The sequence below is a fragment of the Muscardinus avellanarius genome, assembly GCF_963383645.1.
Source record: "Muscardinus avellanarius genome assembly, chromosome: X".
NCBI classification, from domain to species: Eukaryota; Metazoa; Chordata; class Mammalia; order Rodentia; family Gliridae; genus Muscardinus; species Muscardinus avellanarius.
Window position 1 is genome coordinate 91,544,762 of NC_137792.1, and position 20,768 is coordinate 91,565,529.

Here is a 20,768-nt window from a genome sequence, read left to right on the forward strand (position 1 = left end):
CAAGATAAAAAGATTTAGAATGTCAACTATGGTTTTGAATAAATTTGGCTGCTTTCTTTGTACTTGGTCAAAAGACAGACCTAAGGTAAAGAAAATAAAATTATATTATTGCAATTTATTATCGTTTCACTTCAAGTTTTGAATGGTTCTTTTACAATTTTACTTATTTCATTATAATGGTATGATTTTCGGTATTTTGCTCTGTATTTATTTCTCAAGTTAATATATGCACAGTATGTATAACAAATATAACAAATCATCTACAACTTTATATTTACATCTGTATCATGATATATGGATATTTGGTTCACATAATTTGTTCTCTATATTTGTAACCTTACAAAGTAAGTCATTTAACCTCAGTGTTTTCTGTATTCTTTACTTATTTATAACAAAAGAGATTAGTCTGAAAGATCCTTACATAAAGATTATCTAGTACAACGATTTCATTTTTGGGATGTGGAAACTGAGGCTCAAGTTAAATAAGTGACTGTCTGTTTTCCTTTTTTGATTCTGAGTGGGAGAATTGGAAAGAGAAGTCAATGTTACCTGTACCAAAAATTGCAAAACAATATTATTACATGGAATTACCTTTTCTGTCTATTAGTTATTAGTTTATTTAGGGAAGTGTTGTATAATGTGTTTATCCCCTATTTAGCATCCCAGAATGAAATAGAGCATGCAAGGCCTTCAAGAAACACTTGCTGAAATTCCATGATTCTTGTAGGTTTTTAAATTCATCTTCATGTTATAGTTGACTAATTTGGAAGACAAATATGAATAGTAAATTTTGTAGAATTACATAAAATGTAAAAAATTGGCTGAGTTAAGTCGAAAATAAATTGAGAAAATTATCCACTGAATTAAGGGTAATAATTCTCCAATTTAATGAATTTATACTGACTAACAAGATTTTGGGGAACAAGCATTATGGTATCAATGAATATATTTTGTCGTACTAGGAATTAAATCCAGTAGCATTCTACCTCTGAGCTATACCTCCAGCCCTCTTTATTTTTTATTTAGAAACAGGTTCTCACTAAGACTCGATGAGGACCTCACTAAATTGCTGATTCTGGCTTCAAACTTGCTATCCTCCTGTCTCAGCCTCTCAAGTACTGAGATTATAGGTGTGTGCCATAATACCCAGTTTCCAATGAGTAAACTTTTGGGCATATAATTCTACAACACATCATCAATTCTTTCTTATTTACATAGTTATGTTTAACTAGATACAGAAGCATTATAAAAGGACTTGAAAAATAAATTCTTAATATCTGGGTTTAAAAATTTTTGTTAGAGAAAAACAGATCTTTCGTATTTACTTCTACTGAGAATAAAGTTATCAATTTCCTTCTAATTTATTTTAGACTATATTTAAAAATATAAGACACAGGCCTATTGAAACCGTGGGAGTCAATGAATAATCAAAACACACTAGAACAATCACCTACAAGCTAAAAGACATACAGCTAATTTCAACTGTTGAAGATTACAAGTACCTATGAGATTTATCATCTCATATCTCAAAGCAATTCATCACTAGAACTTTTTGATTTCCTACAACACTACAAAGTAAGGCAATAAAGGTCATATTTACAAATTTATTTACTGCAACCACATTTAGGAATTGTTATTTAAAAAGATTCTGCTTCCTGCTGAGCCATCAACCCATACCATGAGTATAGGCCTCTGAGTTTACTCATTAAAGGTTAAATAACAAAAGAATTATGTAGTCATAATGTGAAACTGATCCTGTCTAATCATCAGACAGTAGGTAGTCAATAAAATAGTCTTTTTCACTTATATATGCATATATTTTTATATATGTACATATAAATCACATATTTCACTGTAAAATGGAAAAGAAAACTGTATATTAGGACTTTAGCTAAACTAATTTGAGATTTGTAATTTATTTATTTCTACCTCTGAGCTACACCCCAAGTCCTATTTTAATCACTTACTTACTTAATTTGTTTATTTTGTGGTACTTAAGATTGAACACAAGGGCATTTTACCTCTGAGCTACACGCAACCGTATTTTTTTTTTATTTTGAAATAGGATTTCACTAAGTTGCTGACAGCATCACTAAACTGTCGAGGCTGTTTTTGAAACTATCATCCTTTTGTCTCAGCCTCCCAAGTACAGAGATTACAGGTGTGCACCACCATGCCCAGCTTTTATTTTATTTCTTATTTTTAAACAGGTTATGACTAATTTGAGGAGGGCCTCACTAAGTTGCTGAGGCTGCTTTTGAACCTGAGATCCTCCTGGCTCAGCCTCCCAAGCATTAGGATTACAGGTATATAATCATGCATGCCAATAAATTATTTGGGAATTACAAGGAAGTAATTGATTTGGTTTTTATTTTTAATAATAACCTAAAAGAGCTTTACTCATATACAATTTTCATAATAATAATATTTATTTATTTATTTATTTATTTATTTATTTATTTAGTTATTCATTTAGGTACTGGAAATTGAACCCAGAGGATATTACCTTCGAGTTATATCTCAAGCCCTTATTTTATTTTTATTTTGAAACACGGTCTCCCTACGTTGATGAGAATCTCACTACTTCTTGAGGCTGTCCTTTCTCAGCCTCCCAAGTACTAGGATTACAAGCATGGGCCACCATGCCTGTCTATAAACATGTTACTTTTACTCTGCATGAACTCGGGAATATTTTACTCGGGACCTAAGCTTAGAGCCATGTACTAAAAAATGGACCATAATGTTTTGTAATGTCTACTTTATAAGTCATAGTTATTAAATTCTTTTTCCTGATTCCAGTTTGAAAAGGTAAAACATGGCAAATGGGATCAGACAATATTTCAGATCTTTGTGATGTGAGATTAAGACAGGACTTTTCTATGTAATATTTTCCAAAGTTAACTTTTCAAAAGTAGAGACCTGAAAGCTATTCCAATTGAAAATAAAAGTTTCCTAATAAAATTAATTTGGTATTTTCCATAGATCATTTCTTCAATGTACTTGAATATACTTTGTAATGTGACCTAAGACTGCTTTGGGAATTATTTCTCATATTTGTCAGGGAAACAACATTAATAAAGCAATCATAATGCTTGTAATCCCAGCATTTGGGAGGCTGAAACCAGAGGATTGCGGTTCATGGATAGCCTCAGCCACTTAGTGAGGCCCTTCGCAACTCAGTAAGACCCTGTTTCAAAAACAAGAAGACTAAAAAATACGGCTGTGGATGCATCTTGGATATACAATGCCCTTGGGTTCCATCCCTAGTTCCACAATAAATAAACAAATAAATAAATAAAGCAATAAAAATGAGTGTTGAAAAAAAAAGACAGGACTTTTAGTCAACCTCTCTCCCTGCATTCTCAAATCCTCAGGACTTCAATTTTCCTTTTTGAATTTTTAGTAGACAACATTATACAAATGACCAGATACAAGCCACACATGCCTAGGAATCCAGCACACTGTAGTAATGCCTGCCCCAGGCCAATCATTTCAATACAGTAACATTATTTTTCCTGATTTCATTTGTTTCTATAACTCATCTGAGCTTCTCTTAGTTACCCATCCCTCAGTCTCCAGCATTAACAAGACTATCTCAATTGCTCTACAGTTTTTGACAGCTGAACTTCCAGTTGAACTATTATATGCCTATCTTGCTGCCTTAACAAGCAGCTTGTTCAGGATTAGTGGACATTTATCAGTAATAAAATCCTCACATTCACATGCAAATCTGTCCTGTCCAAAGCCTAGCAATTATAGTATGAAAGAAAAATTAGCCAGTTTCTAAACAGAGGCAAGAGAGTTTACTCTTTAATAGCATGGCCTCCGGGACCCAAGCTACTTGCTTTCAGGCTTGGGTTGGTTCTTCATTTGGAGCAGGTTATTCAACCCCTTTGTGTGTATCAGTTTTCCCAACTGCAAACTGTGGGAAACACATAAAAACCTATTAGAAATGGGTATTATAAGCTGAGGTTAGTGGCACATGCCTATAATAAAAGTACTTGGGTGGCTGAGACAGGAGGATCACAGGTTTTTGGTTAGCCTCAGCTACTAAGAGAGGTCACCTACAACTTAGACCCTGTTTCAAAATAAAGAATAAAAAATAGGACTGTGGGTGTAGGTTGGAGGTGGAATGACCCTGAATTCTATCCCCAGTACCACACACACACACACACACACACACGCACGCACGCACGCACACACACACACACACACACACACACACACACAAGATTATTTACTGACTTGGGCATGTCTTCTTGCTGTGATTATAGGAAGTATTTTGCATAGTGCTGAGTCTTGATTCCTGAGCTAAAATGGGAGATGTGTGAGTTTAAAATATACTTACAAAAATATGTGAGCATGTGATGTTTACTCCTTGGCATTTACTAATGCCTTTAAAGAAGAAAAATATTTTAAATAAACATGGAGTAATCAAGGAAATCCTAGTCAGTATTTTCATTGCTATTGTTCTCTAAACATTATGTTTAGTGTTAGTAGTGTTTAATTTTCATGTTTTTATATACAGCCTACCTCCATTTCCTGCCATTAACTCTAAAAATAAACTTTGGACCCTTTCCCTCCCTGCCTCACTCCCAAATCAGGATCATCAACTTCTGTAGGAGGCCAAGCTCACCTTTTTTCTTCCAAGGCTCGGTTAACTCCCTAGTACAAAGGTACAAGTTTCCCCCAGGTGCTTTGAAATGACTCACTTTCTCTACTGCTCACTCCTTTGATCACAAATGTAATCACTTCACCATGGGATATCTTGTACCTACATTCCTGAATAACAAGAAAAAATGCTTAGGAACTTGGAGCAGACAAAATAGCCATTACTAAACACCTATACACTTTCAAAGTTTTTCCAAGTGCCAAAAGAAACTTTCATCTTACAAGGAATATGCTTGGGGGTAATATGGGAAAGGGACTCATGAGGACATTTAATGGAAAATGAGTCAGAAGAAAAGTTTGGTTATTGTAGTAACTAACTTTTGAAATGCATTAATGACTACTATTTGCAGAACTACAAAGTCACCATCTCATTTTTTCTTAGCATCAGATATATATTGTAATATTCATTCACAATTTAAAAGTAGAGTATCAGAAAGATAACAGATATAACATTGGGTCTTTTGCTCTAAATTCCCAAAGACTGTCATTTCATAGAGAAAATGAATATAAATGTCTTTAAGGGAATATTTAAAATTCCTGTTGTATATTTCCTTGCAATGGCATGATAAAATTTTGGGCTGAGAACACTGGAATTGCCTTTTTCTCTTCTGGAGCATGGTAGAGAACACCTTTGATCCCAATACTTAGGAGGCTGAGACAGAAAGATAGCAGGTTTGAGAACAGCCTTGGGAACTTAGTAAGACTCTCATCAAACTAGCCAGACCCTAAGAAATAAAAAATAGTGGTGGTTTATCTTGGAGGTAGAATTCCCCTGGGTTCAATACCCAGTACCACACAAAAATAAAAGATGAAGAAAAAAGAAATTTCCTACACAAAGTTATGAAAATTCTAAACATGTGTATCAACAATTTAGGATGTAGCTGTAAAATCACTCAAACTCAAGGTGAAGTACCCTTGGTTGAATTGAAATTTGGAGAAATTTGCCTTACACACCTCCTTACTTCATATTTTCTCTGAAGTGAGCAAGTAAGATTGTTGAGAGTAGCAGATATGGGGGATAGAATGAAGAAGTTGTGAAAAGCAGCAAGAGTGAAAGAGGAATACAGAGAAGGGGATTGACTAAGCACATAAAGTGATTGCTGAGTAGTACTGAGGGTCCAGCTTTATTGGAGAAAACACTGTGGAATGTTGGTTTTTTATCCATTAATTCTCAACAACTAAAATAGAAAACAGGGTATATTAACTCCAAATAGGGGAGGCAAAAGGTGAGGACAGGTGAAGGGCATTGAGGAGTGTGCATTCTGGGCAATGATGATGAGAAACACTGACAGGATTGACACAGGGTCAGAAGGGAAAATGAGAATGAAGGCAAAATTGCTACTAGAAGCTTCTAGAAAGCTCTAGACATCTCAATGAGCTTAATGAACAGGTAGAAACGAAGGCAGAGGCGAGGAGGAGAGACACTGAAAGTCAGAAGCTAAGATTAGTATTTCTAATCTTTTATACTTTTTCTCAGTCTTATGGGTTGAAAATTTTTTTTCCAGTATTGAAGAAATAATCAGAGCTCCATGCATGCTAGCCATCAGCCTATCACTAAACTGCATCCCCAGCTCTTATTTAACCATATTTATGGATATTAATGTCTTCAGTGAATGGCAGACAAAAATTGACTAGTAACAGACAGGTATCAAAAACTTGAATGAAGATGTAAACAACTGAGGCAGGAAAGAAATATGGAATGATATAATCTTCAATGGAGCATTGTTTGAAAAACAGTGACAGACACAAGTCCCAGTGCCTTAGAAGTTTAAAAAAAATGAAAACAGGAAAGTTTCAATCACTATTTTAAATATTCACAAATAAGGAGGAAGAATATGATTCATGAAATGGGGAAGGATAGAGAATTAGGATTTAATCACTCCATTTGAAAAATTTGCCGGGAATACTACCTGGAGAAAAACAGGTTTTGGTTAAGTCAAAAACATGAAAAAATATTTCTTGTAAAAGCTAGGGGTCCTTTCTTTCTAGTACATTCCACAGTGATGAAGATGATCTGTGTGTACAGCATCTAGGAAGTAGCCACTCACCCAAGGGTCATCTGTGACAGAGATGAACTGATATTGTAATTTAATAGCATTGTCTAAATGCTCACATTGTTATATTGATCGATGCAGTGTTAAAGACTTTCTGACAGCCGCCAATCCCTTTAACTTTAGTTATTAGTTGGCAATAATAATAAATTACACCTCCAAATGGGTGTTTTATTTAAAAGAAACAATAGCTGGGCGTGGTGGCACAGGCTTGTAATCCCAGCATACGGGAGACTGAGACAGGAGGATCGCAGGTCACAGCCAGCCACAGCTACTCTGCAACTCAGTGAGACCCTGTTCCAAAATAAAAAAAAAATAGGGCTGGAGGGTGTAGCTCGGAGGTAAAATCCCCCTGGGTTTCATCCCCAGTACTTCAAAATAAATAAGTAAATAAATAAATAATAAATAAAAGAGACAATGCCTAAAATTAAGAAGAAAGTCTCTAAATGTAGAATTTTAAGTGCTATGGAAAAGCATGAAGGCTACTAGTTTGGTGGCCTGAAGGCCTAGGCCACGTAAGTGGCCTGCTATAAATCAAATTAAGCCCAGTCAACAAAACTGAAGATTATCAAATATAAGCTACAGATATAATGCTATTAACAAGTAAATATCTTAGGGTACTGCAGATGGCATAGGCTTAGCTAAAGCTAAAAGGAAGTATATAAAGCAAGATAAAGTAGAGCTGCTGGGAAGAGGGAGCCAAAAAACAATTAAAATTCTAGCTTGTGTGCATCTTATTTGAAGTCCTGCCTTTATTATGTCATTTGTGCATTAAAATGTCGGAAGGGATTGCCAAACCACTTTTGAAGGTGACCGTTGATATTAAATTTGCTCGTGACTGGTTAAATGATGGTTGCAGTTTAACCTCTTGGTTGGTTTCAATGTCATTTGTGCAAAGCAGAGATGGTTAGGATTTGTGGCAATGATCTCAGGCTATGAAGAATTTTTCTTAAAATATTTTGATGAATGGCAGCGATGGAGAGATAGAATGATTGAACATTCATTAGGCTGGTCACTTGATTTCCTTCTGAGGTTCAACAATACAATATGTAGAAAAACAGCACACATATTTTGGAATGGTGAAAAATAATAATATAAAATACTGCTTTGTGCCGTAATGTTATAATTTTCAGTGTTTTACATTCATCTTTTCCACAACAATCCATGCATTTATATTATGTTACTATATAGTTTTGTATTACAATAGTATCCTCTTAACCCCAACTTATGTTCAGGTCTTCCTAGTTTGCTCAAGGCTACCCAGGCAGTTAATGGGTCATAATTAAGCTTTTTTTTTTTTTTTTCGGTGCTGGGGATGAAATCCAGGGTTTTGCAAATACTAGGAAAATGATCTACCACTGAACTAAACGCCTGGCACAGGATTTTTACATTTTATTTTTATTATTAAAGAAATAAGCATGTTCTTCCCTGGTAGCCTTGCAAGCACAAAAAAATATTTCTTGTTCATTTGCCTTAATTTAATCTACAAGAATATGTTGAGGAACAGGGGGAAAAATCCAATGGTATCAATAAGCTGGGAAGTAGTATCTTCTTCATAGGTAAGGGATGGACAGACTGCTCCTGGATCCATATCTGACATCCCATAGGTTCATAGAAATGTCAGTTCTCACCTAAAATCAGACTGCACCAAAGCTTGTCATGTTCTGATCTGAAAAATTCATCACTGTCATAGGTGGCAACTCTAGGTGGAGATAAACCTCTCAAGAAATCATCATTGGAAGGGTTAATAACCCTCTCTACATTAGTAAAATAGAAAAATACTGTCAGTGTTGGCTCAAGCACCCCAAATCCTACCTTGACATTGCAATAACAAGCCTTACCCACCTTCCGAATGTCAGCGCTTGCGTTGGGCTTGTTGCTGTAGATGGCAGAAGCTATTAGGAAAGAAATCATGCGAATGAAACAAATATTTTTGCCATCCCAGAAGGATCAGAAGGACATATTCAGGAAATGAGAAATAAAACTGAATATTCCATAACCTACCTCTTGAAAATATAGGGGGAAAAAGAATTCTCATCCATGGGGGAAGGGGTGGGATTTGATAGATTATTTCCAAATAGCAAGATGCCAATGAAATGTTTTTGTTCCAAAAGAACAATATTCAGTGTGATTTAAATATTGCAAGAGAGATTCAATCCTCGGCAGAGGCACGTCAGCTGGCCTTTATTGTCATGTACATATATGTGTAGAGGAATATCTCCCTTCTACTGCATTCATATTTTGATTACATATATGTCAGAATGGCTGACATATATGTAAACTTCTTATTGAAAAAAATTTAAAATATTCTGGAACCCCCTTTTTTTGCCACTGTCTACATGAGATCACACTGTCTGTCTGCAAACTGGGGACCTCAGACATTTCTCATTGTGCTGTGCCCCCCCCCTCCACCATTTTACTTCAATCCCTAGAGCAACCTTGCCTAAAAGGTATGTGGTAAGGGGCTTATGCACTTAGTGTTCTCACCATCAAAGGCTTCTTTGGACCAGACTTGGACTGGTAAATATTAATGAAGAAGCTGCGCAAGTACTGGCAGTGATTCTCAACCAAATTAGCCATCCTTTAAAATGCTGTCATCGGCTGAATTTGGGTTGGGGAGCACTGTTGCTTCAAATAAGGGGGTCTCGAACCCAATGCACAGGGCAGGTCACCTCAGTCGCATAGTACCTAACAGAAAGGAAAAGAAAAAGGGGAACGGCGCAGTAAAGAAACACACACAGAGACACGTTTTGCAGTGACGAACTTTATGTGGCATCTGGAACGGCAACCTGTTCTCATGTTTAGCAATTCCGAGGTACGCTGTTAAAACTGCGTGTCAGGTTAAACTGAGCAAAGAGACCGGAATAAGAGGCAGCGCTGGAGACTTTTCCGCAATCCTTTTCAAAATACAGAACTGTCTGTCACCAAATGACTTAGGTAAGCTAAGAAAAAGGCTCCCTGGATGCACCTATTCTCTCCCCTTAAACTTACGTGACCATCAGCAGCGCTGTTCAAATCAGTCAACAGCTGTTAGAACAAGACACAGATCTGCAGTGTGTATCAACCAGAGTAACAGAGGCTTCACTGAGACCCAAAAATTAAAGTGGGTTTCACTGTCCCAAACCCTGAGCCCCTTCTCGCTTGGCCCCAGTTCGATTTCTTAAGGAAGGCAGTTCGTTTGTACCCTCAACTCAGTTGCATCTTACCCACACGACCCCTCGCCCAGCAGCACCCGCGTTCAATCTCTCTCCTCTTTCTCTCTCCCCCTCCCTTCTGCTCCCCTCCCCTCATTTCTCGAGACCCCACCCCCTGCCTTGCTTTTCTCCCTCGTCTACTCCCTCCCGGGGTTCTCCAGACCCCCGCCTCCATCCAGCGTCTTTATTTCGAGTCTCACCTCCCAACCTTCTTCAGATTCCCGTGCTCTTCCCGAGAAACCTAAGCTTCTCTCCCCTTCCAGAGACCCCAGCCTCCCCGCGATCTGCGCTTTCAAGAGTCCCTCCGCACCCTCCGCCCAGACCAGTGCGGTCCGGCAAGCAGTAGCCATCCGGGACCTGTCTCTTCTCCCCACCCCATCCCCCCGACTCAATCTTTAGGGTCTCTGCTAGCAATGCGGCCCGGAGCTCCAACTTACCACTAGCGTCCGGGAGGAAGACCAGGCAGCGGTCGCCGCGGCGGCAGCTAGACGAAGGACGGACTCGGCTGCAATCGCCCAGCGGAGTCCGCGGCAGTCAGTGCGCTGCGCTATGCTGCGCGCCGCAACCTCGCGCTTCGGCAGAGGGAGAGAAGGACGGAGGGAGCTCGGCGCGATGGAAAGCGCCGGCGAGTCGACCTCCTGTGGGCGACCGTGCGCCCCCCGGCTACGTTTGACTGTTCCCCCCTTTTATTTTTTATTTTTTTTATTTTTTTTGCTACAAGAGGAAGCTAACTTAGTAACCGACCACCTCCAGCATCTCCGCGCCAATCGCGTCTTCTTTCTTCTTTGAAGGCCCCTAACTAACTACACTATTCTAAGCGGACGAAGACCATCACAGGAGCACCACGACGATCTAGACGACTCCGACGACAATAGTTCGCAGATGAAGAAAAGTTCATATGCAATCGGTATGTAAGGGGTAGGCAGGCCTATGGAACGGCCAAGGCTAGCAATCTAGCCGCTCCAAAGGCAGTGTGAGAACGATCTGGGAGCCCGAGGAAGAGAACATCCCTCGCGCGCACCAGAGCGCCTACCCAGCGCCGGTGAGGCTGCACCGCGCTCTTGGGCTAAACACGGGATGAGGGGAGGAGCCAAAGGCAGCCAATCAGCACTCAGCATTACGCTGCCCTGGACCTGTTTGGACCAGTCTCTGAGTGCATCTGGAGCCTGCTGGCAGGGGGCGCGAGGCCCCGTGGCGTAGGTGGAGGTGGTGATTAACTTAGTTCCTAAGGACTGGAGACTGGGGGTGGGGGGCTGGGGTCAGCTGTGACACGGGTTGGGGGCTGATGGAAAGCTTTGTCAAGAATGTACTCTTAAAGGTTCAAAGGATACCCTTCCCCAGATATACTCACACGCCCCCCCCCCACAAACTTCTGTACATTTCAGTTCAATCAAAGCACTACCAGAGTCTGGCAAGTTTCACTGAGATTTGAAACCCCCTTTGAGGGTCTCCACTCTGACGGTTCCTCATTTCTTCAATAGGAGAAACGGAGGCACTCCTATGGTCAAACACTGACTAGTTCTAAGGCCCGCGTCCCCACCTTGCCCTCAAATGCAGAGATGTCCAAAAGGAAAGCCACTAGCCTTCAAGCCCCCATGAATACAGTTCAGTTCTCTTCTTGACCTCTAGGGTCTCTTAAGTGGTTAGAAGACTCCTTGAGGGTAGCTCAAGAGGTTTTGCGAGAGGGCTAAACCTCGGTATTCTGCACAGAGCCCGGGGCCCACAGCCAGATGGTTGCCCAGCTAGGGCTGTCAAGGCACGAATAAGATGCCCAGGACAGGGATGAACTACAACACCAAAAAAAGCCCCCTTTTGAAAACTGCCAGGACACTCAGCTGCAACCTGGCCAGCAAGAGCTCTTCTCCACCCGCTTGCAGGCGCCGCGGGGTTGGTGCCTGTGATGTCCCGGCTGCAGTGCCGAGGAGGTTGATCAAGGCCACCTTACCCAAGACATGTCGGAGACACGGAGATAGACCAGATTTGGAAGTGGAGATGCTAGGAGAGCACCCTACCAAGGAGAAAATAATATATTTCTCCAAAGAGTGAATGAGAGTAGGAGGCACGGGGTCTAGGCAGAGGCTCCATAGCATGCGAAGGGGACCGGCGGTGGGAGAAGTGGAGATTGGCTCCCCTGCAGGTCCGGTAGATAGTGAGAAGGAAGAGACCCGAGACTGTTTATTTACTTGGGACCGACCTGTAAAGCCCCGATTACACAGATGAGGCAGAAAATTGGCTTGAAGGATCAAGTCCAGGAGAGGAGAGTGGAAGAAGGGAAGGGAAAAGCTAGCCGCTTCGCGGGGACTGTATCCCTAAGTAGCCCAGAAGTTTGAGATGGAAAAAAAAATGGTAGAAGAAATAATAAGAGTCGGCTCCCTTTTTTATTCGTGGCGCCCTAGGGTCAGGCATTTCTCTCTGTGCCTCCGTTTCCAGATTTGTTAAAAAATAAAAAAGAACTCCATCTATTCTAACAGTGACATTTGGGAATCTCGATGATCTCCATTCCCGATGAATTCTGACACTTTGAAGGGCTCTGAAATTTAATTTGGCAGCCAACATACTGTCCACACCCAAGTTCTGTTTTCTTGAAGCATCTGTTGAATGCTACTGTATGATGCAGCACAGGTGGCCGCACAGACCGCGCTACTGGCAAGTCCACCGACCGACCGCTCAAGGTTCGCTCTAATCTTTAGAAATGCTTTGTTCGCCAGCAGTAATTTTTATGTATCGAAGAGAAAACATTCGTCTTCTCTTTAAATAATTAAGCACCCATCTTTACAAACTCCTCCAAATGCCCCCATTTTTCTATTCCAAGAACGTAGAATATTTCTTCCTGACTTTTCTGGCGCGACTTAAATATATTTTGTCAGAAGAAGAAATATTTGTATTATATTTTAAAAAAAAGGTAAACATAATCCCCTAATATGGTCATTGAGGAAAAGCAGATTGCCGAACCCTGGGGGGAAGATAGCACCCACCAAAACCGGTTCCAGAGGGAACCGACTTGGAAAGACTGACCACAATAAAGTCGAATTCGAGGATGAGAATAATAATGATGATAATGATGATTAATATGTAATAATATTTTATCATCATTATTATTACATATGCTGCTCTTTAGACTATTTTCTCTTTCTTCCCGAGAAAGTAAAAAAAATGTGAACGGGGATCAAAAGGGAAGTCGACTCTGGTTGGGAAGCATCCCGGTGCAGCAGAGAGAAAGTTAGCTAGAGGGGCAGCTAGCCAAAGTGACCTAGGGCTTCGGAGTTCGGGTAGATATCCGCAGGTGAATTTGCCTTTGAGCGGCGCTCTTGGAGCAGCCGGGAGCTACCGTAAGACTGAACTGTAGCGGGATGCAGCCGGGTGCGGGTTCCGCCGGGAGCCCTGGCTCGGTTATCTTGACAGTTGCCGCGCATCCTGCGCCTTCCGGTTTTCGGGACTGCAGCTTGGCGGATAACTGGCGAATCCAGCCAGGGCTTTGGGGTTTGGGGGAACAAAAGCCGGGGAGATTTGAGTGTGCAGAGAAATTTAAGAGACACTTTTAAGCCCAGGAAGCAAACTCAAAATAAGTGTATGCCGGCGCGCTCGGTCAACGCCACAGAGATTTTCTGGAACTCTTACCTAAAGTCTAAGGGAATCAGCATAGGGGTTTTTGCTGCGTTCCCTTTCCTTCATCCAGTCTATGGAAGTTGTCCTTGCAAAAAAGAGACATTTACAGTGCATTCCTTGGATTTCCTGCAAATCCTTAGTGACATCCACCCCCCCCCCGCCCCCAGAACGCTGCTTCCAAGTACTCGCTCGGGTTTCTAGGGATATAGACGCGGCACTTTTACAACTTTTGCCCAGGGTGTGTGTGTGTGTGTGTGGGGGGGGGGTTCAGGTCTTCCCATCTGAACTAAAGACCTTTTTAGAACTACTGGTTTAAGAGTTCATAAAAAAATGAAAGAAGATTGCTACTAATGTATTTAAAAAAGGTCCTTAGCATTTGAGACTTTGAGACATTTTTTATACAACAACCGACCTGTTGTTATTATAACAACCATTATTATTATTATTATTATTATTATTATTATTACTCATTATTATTTCTTCTCTGGACAAGAAAGTCCTATTTAAAAACACCCTAAAAGATTATAGGACTGAGATCCTAAAATGAATAACCAGTTATAGCAAAGCTACTCAAAGGCAGATACTTTTAGACATCAGAGGAAGCTACATAAAAAATTCTCCTGAAAAAATTTTTCTTTTTTACCACAAGGCGTTTTCATAATTTGCCTACTCTTTTTTAGTTTTAAAGCAAATTCTGGTAGCCAGATATTTTTTGAGTGATACAATTGTATCAAATTATATTTTCAGAATTTCTATTTTTCTTAACTGAAAAAAAACAGCATCAGATTCATAATGGCCTTTTTTGGGGCAGGTGTATCTACAGATAAACCTTTATAGTATTGAGCAAAAATTTCTCTTTTACTGTTCCTTAGGCAGGATCACTAAATGGGCAAAATATCTTAGATTTAGATAGCTTATTACAAATGAAGTCTTTTTTTAAAGTTGATAGGATTACTTTTAATGAAAATCAAAAAGATGAAACTATGTGCTATGTAAGAAGGCAGGGGGCAGTCTCTGATCATGACAATCTGTTTCTGAATGAAACTTCTTTTTGGAAAGATCCTCTGTTTTAGGCAAATAGAACCATCAACTTTGGTTCTCTGACAGTCTCCCTGAAAGCCTTTAGGATGGACTTGGAAGGTTTCATCAAATTTTTCTTTATTTATCAAAAAAAGTATGTTTAAAATTGTGTGCTTATTTTTTGCCACAAATCTTATTGATATTTTAAAAATTAACCTGGTATTTTGCTAGTGATGAAATAATTATTTTGTGTGGCTTCTAATACTCAAATATATATTTAAAAATAATAACATGCATGCAAGTTTGAGTAGGTATCGAGGGTGGATTTTAGTAGCTTCAAGGAGAAAATGCTAGGAGCTACTGAGATATCCGTTCTTTAGAGAATCGTTTTTGTGATCTTGGACCACATTCATGTTGTTTTATGGAAAAGTATTTCATTCTTCCAGTTTAGGAAAAGAAATATGACAGTTAGTACTTTGGTGTAAATTAAGCTAAGGTTGAAAGGCCAGGGCAGTAAAGATTTTTCTTTTAGCTTTAGCTCACTTGAGATTAAGTCCCTGATGCCTATCATTCTTGACACCTATACATTCTACTTTGATTCTTGCAGTCCATTTTGATATCTTCTCTTCCTCCTTAACCAAAGTAGCAAATGGGATGCAAAGTAGTATCTCATTTAACTATATGGTTTTCTCTCTCTCTCTCTCTCTCTCTCTCTCTCTCTCTCTCTCTCTCTCTCTCCTCACCTATAATAACACTGGGCACAAAGAACATAAATGATAATAATAACCACTAATTATTGACACAAGTGAAAGATGGCAGAACTATGAAAATTTGAGTTTCTCAATAACCTGAATACAAATATAGAAAATACTTTGCAAAATTGATTCATCACATGAAGAGACTATGCCAGTTTGAGTTGTCTAAGATGACACTTATTAAAAATAAGTGTTACATGGTGAATTTGGGTATGAAAGTTATATGCACTAATGTAGTTAATGGAAGCTGAAACATTTGTTTGAAAAATACTTCTGGATTTTAGTTGGCATCAGGATCAATGAGCCCTCAGTGTGATATGATTCCCAGGACAACTAATTTTATCTTAGGCCTTTGCAACTTTCATAGAATGGATTGGGATACAGCCTGGCTCTTTGGTGTTTCCAGGCACATTAAGAATGACATGACAAGGTAGGAATTTACTCACCAGAAGGCCCAGGTCAATAGAGTGGTAGAATAATGGTATATGAAGAATCATGGATTTGCATCCTCAACAAGATAAAACAACTCTTGAGATACATACTACCTGACTTCAGATACTTGAGGTATTTTCTTAAGGAAAGGGATTTGATTTGTTTCCCAAAGTTGATTTTCATATCTTATTTGTATGTATTCCTTCAGTGTTTAACATGTTGTCTGATACAAACTGAGCATTCGATAAATATGTGTGAACTGAATGAAACCACAGAAGAATAAAATTGGAATTAGGGGTGAAGCCCACAGTTTCTGGCTCTTTAAGAGGATTTTTGCCTTCAGAACTATCCAATGAACTGTTTCGCCTTCAGAACTAACTTGACTGAAATGTTCCTGGAGGTAGTTAGTTCTCTAATATTGGCACATCCAGCACTACCTGGGATAATTACCTACCTGCTGGGGATCTTACAATGGGGAGTCATGTGGCTAATGAAGGAAATTCAATGCTCTTTCAAATATTAGGTCTTGCAGAACACATAAATGCTGACTCAGTGTAGTTTTACAGGATTAAAAAGTATTATACTTTTTAAAAACCAAGACAAAAGCAGTTATGCACTGCAGACTGGCTTTGTTGTAGAAAAGAAGCAGCATCTTACTAAGTCCACAACACATTTTTTGTTGAGCCTGGTAGACTTGCAAACTACTGAAGTCCATGAAAACAACATTATCATGAAAACAACAGTATTCTGTTGGAGTGCTTTCATTCTCTTTAAGTCTAGGATGCTACGCAAAAACAATCAAATTAAGTGTATCAGGGTATGATCAAAAGACAAATTAAATGGAATGTAACTATGGGGAATTTGATGAGCCCCAATTAAATGTTAGCTTTCAGCAAAAGGAGAAATTGTTTTTTTTTATTAACTTATGTAACATGTGTGCATGGACTTCAGTATTCTCCAACATCTTTTTCTAAGACTCTTGAGATTTGCACAAAGACAATTTTCACTAAGAGTTTGTACAGAGAAAAATTTGAAGCACCCCTGGAAATATTTGGGGCATCTTTTTTTGTTTTGCTACTTATCATTTTATGTCACTGTATAAATTAGAAAGCATTTCAGGCTAACTGCCATACCAAGAAAACTTTGAATCCAGTTCTGATAATACTATTAATTTCTGTTAGAAATACTATAGTTCAGCCAGGTGTGGTGGCACAGGCTTTTAACCTCAGTACTTGGGAGGCTGAGACAGGAGAATCACAGGTTCACAGTCAGTCTCAGCTACTTGATGAGGCCCTCTACAACTTAGTGAGACGCTGTTACAAAATAAAAAAGAATAAAAAATAGGGCTGGGGGTATAATTCAGAGGTAGAATGCCCCTGTGTTCAACCCCAGTACCACCAAAAAGAGATGCTATATTTCACTAAAATGCAACAATTTGGAGCAAAGGATAAATTATAGAATTGCTCAGACCAAGCTGAGAAACAAGGGTTAAGAAATTTTGAAAATATGTACCTTATTGTTTGTTGTCTTTGTAGAACTGAGTGACCTGCTTTTGTTTACTTGACTCTATTATTTTATTCTTGTCCCAAGAGTTATTCATTTTTAATCTTCTTTTGTCAGATTTTAAAGATAGAATTTAAATTAACAGTTGAAACGATTCCTGAAACTCATAAATAATTTCATCAGCATATAAAGTTGCATTACAAGTGAGGCTCTCATTCAGTATCATGTAAAGTTAAACTTGGTTCAGAGAAACATTGTTTCTTGATTTCCCTGAGGCTGCAATGAACACACTGCACATTAAGTAGACATATTCCATAACTTCAATACACATGGGAGCCAAGCATTCGTCTCAAAGGTGGGAAAGTGCTCTTTAAAGTAGAATTTGTAATTCAAAGATAAGAAAAAAAGCTTGAACTTTTAAATCTTCTTTGAATGTTATTAAAAGTTGCTTTACAGATGGAATAACCAAGAGAAAAGTGCATTTAGCTTATCACTGATGCTGGCAATGTGAAGTTTTTTTTTTTTTTTTTTTTTTTTTTTTTTACTCAAACATCCTCCATTGAGAAATTTTGGTATTTTTGAAAAAAAAATATCTTTGCCACTTTGTGTATATTCATTATACAAGAATATGAATAATGAAGTCTATATTTCATTGTAAGATGTGACCTAACAGAAAAATCATGAGCATGAGGTTTTAATCAATACCCAGTTTTTCTGTGTTATTGTTTTCCTTTCTTGGTATCCACATCCTTCCTAAGAGAGAACAATGAACAGAGTTGAGCTAATTCACTTCGATAATAAGGCTACCAAATTCTATCTTTCATGTTCTATTTCACCGATACAGTATACAGTAGTATACAAATTGGCATTAGTGTTTTGCCAAACCTTTAGCATCTGCCATCCCTTAAAATATTGGAAGACACTAGATGCGGCATAGTAGAACCAAACTATTAAAAATACACTATTAGCACCACCACTACCACTATTAAACCAAAATCATTTCCATTATCTTTAGGAAGCAGGCCAACAGAAATTATTTAGTTGATTAACAAGCACTAGTCATTTGCCTCACTGATGGAAACTTTGTCGTGTGTGTGTGTGTGTGTGTGTGTGTGTGTGTTATTAAAGATTGAACACAGGAGTATTCAACCTTTGAACCACACCTTCAGCCATTTATTTATTTATTTATTTATTTATTTATTTATTTAATTTTGAAACATAGTTTCAATCAGTTGCTGAGGCTGGCCCTAAATCTGGGATCTTACCATTTCAGCCTCCTAAGTATGGGATTACAGGTGTAATACACAGCTTTGTTCTCTTTATCAGACTTCATTTCCATTTTTTCTTTCTATGGTATATTTATATGGATCAACATTCTCTCATCCAAGTGAGTCTATTTGATCCCTACAAAAAACACCTATAACCAAACCAAAAACAACAACTTTGTCAATTTATCAACATCTTGCAGGTTAAGGGAAATACAGCAGACTGAAGGATATTTTTCATATGTTTGTTGCTCTCAATAACCTCTTCACCATGCTTATTTTTCACCTGTTCAATGAGACTGTATCTGTAAGTATAAAACATTCTATGCCATAGCTTATAACATTACAGCAAAGACATGAAGATTTTATTGTCTCTTCACCAACAAATTGGAAGTGCTACATCTCTCCGCAACTTCAAGGCTAAAACAGTATAAGCTCATTCAAGATTATGCTTTGAAAGTAAATTACAGCAAATCCCATCTTTTAATTACTAGAAAAGCCATCTTCTTATCACCAACTATATATATATATATATATATATATATATATATACATATATATGTATATATACACATTTATTTATAGACAAGTATAAAAATCCATCATATATCCAAGTAGAGCTTAGTTTTAAGCCAGAGCTAATAAATCACTCACTAATTGTTTATTGCTGTATAATGACAGGCCTGGAGTTCAACTACTTGAGTCAACATTCATATTCTGGACTTTTTCACAGTATTTTACTGTTTATGCATCTTATAGTCATGAATGATAAAATGACAGGAAATCCTTTGATAAGGAATCTTGTAGTGGAGAGTGATGAATGCTTAGATTGGTGGGAGAGCCAAGCTTTTAGGCAAGTTTTACCTGAGAACCCAACTTTATCAACTTTCCATTTGACCAGCAAATTTTTTCTACTAAAATGAAGTTTAAAACCAAACATTTGTTCTTTTTTATGTAGTACATACTAACCAAATAAAGCACTTGATACATTATAGACCAGGCAGATGACTCCATTTTAACTTTGTCTATGCATTTTTAACTTCATGATGACTTTGGAAAATCTTATTGGTAATATAACTTGGCTAAAACTCAAAACTACAAGGAAGGAAGTTAAAGATGTGGAAAAGTTTCATTACCTTAAATCAAGCCTGGTGTCACAGAAGGAAGAGGCATTATTTTCTGGTTTGATCACAAAGTAAAGTGGCTGGATTATATTAGTAATCCTGATAATGTTGAAAATTATTTTTTTGGCCCAACTTTGTGATATCAAATAATTTGGCATTAAAACTATTGTAATAGAGCACAAACATCTACAATTGGTTTCTCTTGCAAAGACTAGACACTTATTTCAGTGATTCATCAAATATTTCTTCCTTTTTCTATTTCTTTTTGTGGTTTTGGGGATTGAAGCCAGGGTCTCACCATGCTAGGCAAGTGCTCTACCACTGAGCTATATCCCTTTCCCTGAGCAAATATTTCTACATATGTCTTGAAATAGTCTTCAGAATCTATGTCCCATCATTTTGAATTTTTTGGAAATAGCACCAGGTCATTGAGAGTTGTGTGTAGCCATTAAAATTTCATGTTCCTAATATTTTGTCACATTAATTGAGAGCACATGACTCTAAAACCTATTGGAATGACAACAGTGTCTTGCTTATGCAATTTTCTGATAACCATGCTTTATCTTGGTAGTCAAGAGTTTTCTTCTATCTGTTCTACTTTCTTATATGTCTGCTCTAGTAGAAACTCAAAATATAAGTTTCCTTGAAGATATATAGTCAACAAAGATGACATTTAGGATCAATATTTCAAAAGTTAAAACATGCAAGGTTGGGGTAGTAGCTCAGTGGCAGAGTGCTTGACTAGCATGGTTAAGGCCCTGGGTTCCATCTCCTGCACCACAAAGTTAAAGCAAGAGAAATAATAATTTCATAGGAACACTTATCTTTAATCTGCACAGCATCTCTATTAATATATAAAATTGCAATGTGAAATTCTCTCCCCCACTCTCTTCCAAAAGAATGAGTTAATTAATTATCGAAGTTAGAATTTCTAAGCTCACAATTCAGTTACATGCTGTGTAATCTGAATTATTTATAAGTTCACAGTGTAACCATGGCTAGATGTCTTTTAAATTTGAGGATGCATATACTTTTAAAAATTTGTAAAAGAACCAATATTATGTATATAATCTTTCTCAAAGCTAATTAATAAATTTAATTAAGATGGCTTTACTCGAGGAAAAAATGAACACTAAGTGATTTAGTG